Below are 6148 nucleotides of genomic sequence, written 5' to 3' on the forward strand. Positions count from 1 at the left end.
TTGTTTTCCCTCATAATTTAAATATCTGATAATGAATTCAAAACTTAACTTTTTTAACACTTTAAATTGAAAACATACATAAACGAATCTTCAATTTATTTATCTAAAGTCAAAATATAAGTACTTATGACAATGTATAATAACAATAAAAACTTTTAAAGTTTAACATACAAAATAATTATACACGTCTCAAAACGCTGTAAGTTTTTTAGTTATATTATTCACAATATAAAAAAGAATCCAACTGTAGTAATTCATGAGTTTCTATATAAAAAAAAACAAATTGCAGTCTTATAACTATTGTTATTCTTGACTATTGTAAAACCAATCGACATAAAAAAATAACGGTCTCGTTGAATGTTGTAAATAAAAATCTGTGATATGTTTTTAATAAAATCCACATAAACGGGACTTTCAGCATATACATGATGGTGATTTTCTATAGTACAACAAAAATATTTTGAGAATTTAAATCAAGATTTAAAATACATTTTATTTGTATTTCATCAGACATAACAACATTTATAAATGAAAAATAGATTCAAGGTATTTCAATATTAGGTAGGTACATTATTGATTTTTTTTCTTTTTTCATGGTTATTAAAAATTTTCTTTTTAACTAAAAGCCAGATACGATACACTTAACAACTAACATAGAAACTAAAAATACCATAGAAGAAAATATGTAACCCCTCTGCTGAACAGTTATAGGTTTCGAGTGTATCTCGTGATTGAGTAGCTAGGTTACTGTATAAAATTTATTAATCATTGCATACAAAAGGACGATTCCAAGTAGAGATATAAGTGTATATACATATTTTTATATTTTTGGTTACAGTATTAACTACTTAAGTCGTTTTATACGCATGAATATCCAATTATGTCAATTACGTCAAAACTTAAATTTCAGGTGCTCATGAAGTATATTTGTAGATTTACGTTAAACTATTTTTTTAAATTAAAATAAGTAATAAACATCATGAGTAACCTTAAATTCAATTTTCAAATATTAGGTATGAATGTCAACATTTTTATTAATTTTGAACTACAAAATAACTTACAAATTTTCACGACTTATAAAAATATATTTTTATCACGTAATTATGATTTTTTTTTCGGTTTACAAAGAACTTAAGAAAAACCTTAAATTAGATTTTTAAGGTTTTTGACCAAGTGAAAAATGTCAAATGTCTATATAGCTCAAAAAGATAGCTCAAAAAACATCAAAATATTGTATTATGTATAGAAAATAATATTATAAAAATTTGTTGACAATTTCTTTTGTCTATGAATGTTGAGTTATACTAAAAATAACAAAATCAATTTTGTCAAAAACTAGTTTTTCGAAAACGGTATTTCCTCAATTTATTTATTTTTTGTTTTCTCGATTATTTTCAAAAACACTAGGATTTTTGAACAGTGATCTCTTGAAAGTTTCAACCATATTCGATTGTACACCTGAAACTATGCCCAAAGTTGAAAAGCAAAGCAGGTTTTCTAATATAAATCGTACAAAAAAAAAAAAATTAGAATCAGTACATATTCATTACTCACCTCAAGATCTGAAATTAGGGAAAACATTCATTTGCTGTAGGTATAGTAGATTTTGAGTTCAACTCGTTTTATTGATTAGCTCATTAATAAGTATATTGGATGTGTTGATTTTTAATTCAATAATAAATCATTCTACCTATATGAATAACGATTCAGAACGGAGACTGTTCATAATTTTTTTTGTCTGTCACACCTTTTGAGCTGTACAAATTTTAAAAATGCATCTATCTTCAACTTTGAGAATAGTTGCTTGCATAAAAATGGGTATAGTTTGTATTTTGGAGTTATAATTATACTACAAATACAGCTTTTGTCATTAGTATGTACATATTGCATCATTATAAATGTTGTCAAAGAGCAAACACCCGTTAAAACCCATAAATAAATAAAACCTCTTTTATTTAAATGGAAGGTAACAATAACTACTTCATGGGTGAGATTTACTGTTATTGGGGAAAAGAAAAATATTAAATAAGAATATGTCTAAAATCGAAATCAGCAAAGTTTAAATAGGAACATAAATGGGCCCATATTCTTAATTTTGAAATTTGTAAAATCTAAATTAGCTGACTCAAGTTGTTTTAGTACAATGGATACAAACTCAAGATTTTAGATGATTCCATTAAACGAGGAAATGTCTAAGCTTTGTAATTTGCATACACCATAAGGTAAATAAACATTTTTTAAGGTTACATAATAGATTAAACTATGCTTCAAAAAATGTTCATAGGATTGTTCGAGTTCAAATTATAGGGTTTGTTATGTAGGGTCTACTGGCTTAAATATATTTAAGTAGAATTTGTTTTTATTCCTCTCCGATGTTCATGTAAATACGACTCGAGTGTACCTGTACACATCTTAACTTCTAATATTTCATTATGAAATTTAAAAAAATAGTCTAATCCAGTTAGATACGAAAAGTGATAGTGTATTTTAACGATCTATATATAGATATGTCAATATGGTGGCAATACATGGAACAAGCAATGAAATGAGACTACTTCGACACACAGGCCGAAGGACTACTATTATATAAATGTTTTCAAGTAAGTAATCAAAACGAATTATAATATATTATGGGACTCCGTGATAAGAAAGAACGTCTATAAGAAGGGCCATATACTATAATAAAATATAAATACCGTTGAAAGTATATTGCCATATTGGTGACAAAGCGTACCCTCTTTTATATTTGAGCGTGCTCCAATTGTTATTTTTAAACAAGATCCAGACATCCAGTGTTCATTCCTAATTCATTTTCCAATTCTAAATTACTAAATTACTGGAATAATGTAGATGTAATAAAACATTCCAATTTGTAATTGTATAAATTACAATAGACGGCCAACCATGTTTTCCAGTGTTCTTATGTTTAAGCTTATATCGCTTCTCCATATTATACGTAGGTATCAACATTAAATCCTACAATTATTACATGGTAAAGATTATAAACTTATAAAACTGTTGTAATTTGAAAGGATATTTGGAATAAATGTAATCTGAATAAGTGTAACAAAATGATTAAAATAATACAAGCTCACAAAATAGGTATAATATCTATGATATGTGTGTGTGTGTGTGTGTGTGTGTGTGTGTGTGTGTGTGTGTGTGTGTGCATCTAAGTAAAAGCCATGTCCGTTCTCATGGTACATTGACATCGCGTCTTCTGATAATTTGTCCTTAAATTATATGTCAACATTACCATTCATTATAAATACTTCTAATGTACTTCTAATCATATTTTATTTTTTTTGTATTAATAAATAATAATGTATGGTTTTTATATTATATGAGAGCGTATCGTATGTGCAATATGTATCTGTGATTTAATGTTCTTGAAAACAACGAATGAAAAGTGAACGGCCCAAGTATAATATGTAATTTCGAAGCCCCCGTAATTACATCGTAAGTAAAGTTTAATTATTGAAATATTGCCGAAAGACACGGTTGGATATTTTCACAGCGGTTTTTTTACGGTAACAGTTCTTACATACACTATATACGTATTATTCATGTCAAAATAATTATAGTCATTATACTTGTGTTGAGTGTAAACCGTGTTAAGATCAATTTTTTGATATAAGTCTATATAAAACTAATTTTTTTTTTTTATTATTGTTATTTTATAATACACATAATTAATACAATTGCAATTTTTTTGTGGTACGATGGTACAATTATGTTGTCATTCCATATTCCAGTCATATTTTTTTTGAATTATGTAAATGATACTTCTAATTTTGAAGTAAAACTTCTTTCTTGAGGTGTGGGTGGAAAAAAATCGTAACGAAAAATGAAACGATACGTTTGTTGGTTTATTTATATATTATGTCCATAGCAACCATTAGAATATACAAATAGGGGAATGGAGTGGCTGAGCGAACTAAGGCGTCGGTTTTGACGAGCACCGACGCCGGTTCAAAACCTCGGCCGCGGGTAGCATTTTTCTTCGGGTAAGTCACGGTGTCCGGAGAGAAGTGCCGCCATCTCCAAACGGGTATGGCAGATACCTACGGGTGCCCACTACAAAAATCGGCCAAACTGTGTAAACGTGTTCAAACCTACAGTACCCTCCCACGCAGTTAAAAACCACCCAATGGCCAAAATTGCCGTGGGTTAACATTAAAAAAAAAAAAAAACAAATATGTCCATCGTAAATAAAATATTTTTATATTGTATTAATTCTTCTCACTTCTTCTTAATTCCCTTATAATTTATATATAAATAACCTGAACTACTTTAAGCTTTTCAAATTAAAATATGTGCATATATTTAGCATAAACTAACTAATGCTTTTTTATTCATCTTATTATTATTTCTGACATTATTAATTTATTCTTCACATGATAGTAAGAACCATAATATTTACCTAATCAATGGTGGATCTAGAATTAATTTTTTTTTTGGGGGGGGGGGCATTGTCTTTTCCCAAGTTTAACGACACTAATATTTAAAATCAGCCAAATTTATTAACCAAAATGCTAGGCCAATGCACTAAGAGATATTTTGTAAAATGAAGCGAACAAAGGAGGACTAAAATTATTATTTAGTTGAATATTTATTTATGATTTTATTAGCATATATTATTAATATAATATACTAAATATACAATATAATATTATATTATTATGAATTTATAAATTTAATATAATTTAAATTATACACTAATGTATAATAAATAATAATAATACAGTATGAATTTAAACTTTATTGTAAGCAAATGTCTGTATTTTTATTCGATTTTACAAAATAACGCGATTACCTTTACTAATTTGCAAAACAGTGTTAATTTTCCATTAAACGCCATTTTCAACTTGATTGAAAATGCATAAATATGCTCTTTTAGTATTATTTATTATTTACACTTTTTATGTTTTTTTTTTTTTAGTGGGTTATTTAAATTTAATACGTTTTATTTCATTGCATTTAATACTCTAACAATATGTCATATAACTATATAATAAAAATACAAATTTTTACCATTTTTTTATCATTATAATTATTTTTGGACGCATTCCAGTCAGAAACAGATTTATAAATCGTAATTACCTATAAACACCTCATAGTCGAAAAATATAAACTAGGTACCTAAAAATTGAATCATTTTCACTGCAATAGTCATTAGAAATTCTCAAAACAGTGGAATATATCGAAAGAAATAAGCATAATTTAATCAGGCGTGATTTAATTGATATAATGTTTGTCTATGATATTTTAAATAATAATATAAACTGCCCAGCTATTTTAAATTTAATTGGATTTAGAATCCCTAGTAGGTATACACGTAATAATGATTCCATACACCTAATTTTAATACAAATAGTGGAAAAAATTCATTTTTTTTCAAGAGAAATTATTAACGCCAATAGAATCTCCATAGTCTTGGATTTTTTTGTCTTGTCTCGCCAAGCATTTAAAGCTAAAACTTTGTTATTTTTAAATCATAGTGCCTAAATATATATTTTATAATTTTTGTTTTATAGTCTAAAATTTTGATTTTGTATTTTTTACTATTTTTACGTTTATTATTATCATTTGTCTATTGTTTTCATATTGTGCCAATTCATATATAATGTTTTTTTTCTTTATTTGTTAAAGGGCTTTGGCCCGTTGATTTTTTATAAATAAATAAATAAATAAATAATACAAAAAACACTATCCTCATAAATTTACTGACCACACTGAGAAGCTTAGAAAATGCTACAGACATTATAAATCGCATGCAATATAAAACATTATAAATAGGTACCTACAAAATAAAATAATAAACATAACATTTATTAAAATACCAGGACTTTAGAAATATACAAGAGAACCAAGATGCTTAAAAGCTAAAAAGCGTACTAAGACGCTAAAAGCTGAGCAACAAAACTCAAATCATATTTAAAGCAAATAAAATGTAAAATTTCAAGTAAAATGGCAAACTCGCTGGAAAAATAAAAAACTAAACTAACGGAAATCAAACAATACACGAAATGTAGAATACTGAATAGACTATGAAAAACGAATAATCTAAAATAACATATTTTTTTTTTTAATGGCAAAATGAGATCCACCCATATGTTAAACCTGCAGAGTTACCCTAACTCCTAAA

This window comes from Acyrthosiphon pisum, chromosome A1, assembly GCF_005508785.2.
Source record: "Acyrthosiphon pisum isolate AL4f chromosome A1, pea_aphid_22Mar2018_4r6ur, whole genome shotgun sequence".
In the NCBI taxonomy this organism is placed as follows: Eukaryota; Metazoa; Arthropoda; class Insecta; order Hemiptera; family Aphididae; genus Acyrthosiphon; species Acyrthosiphon pisum.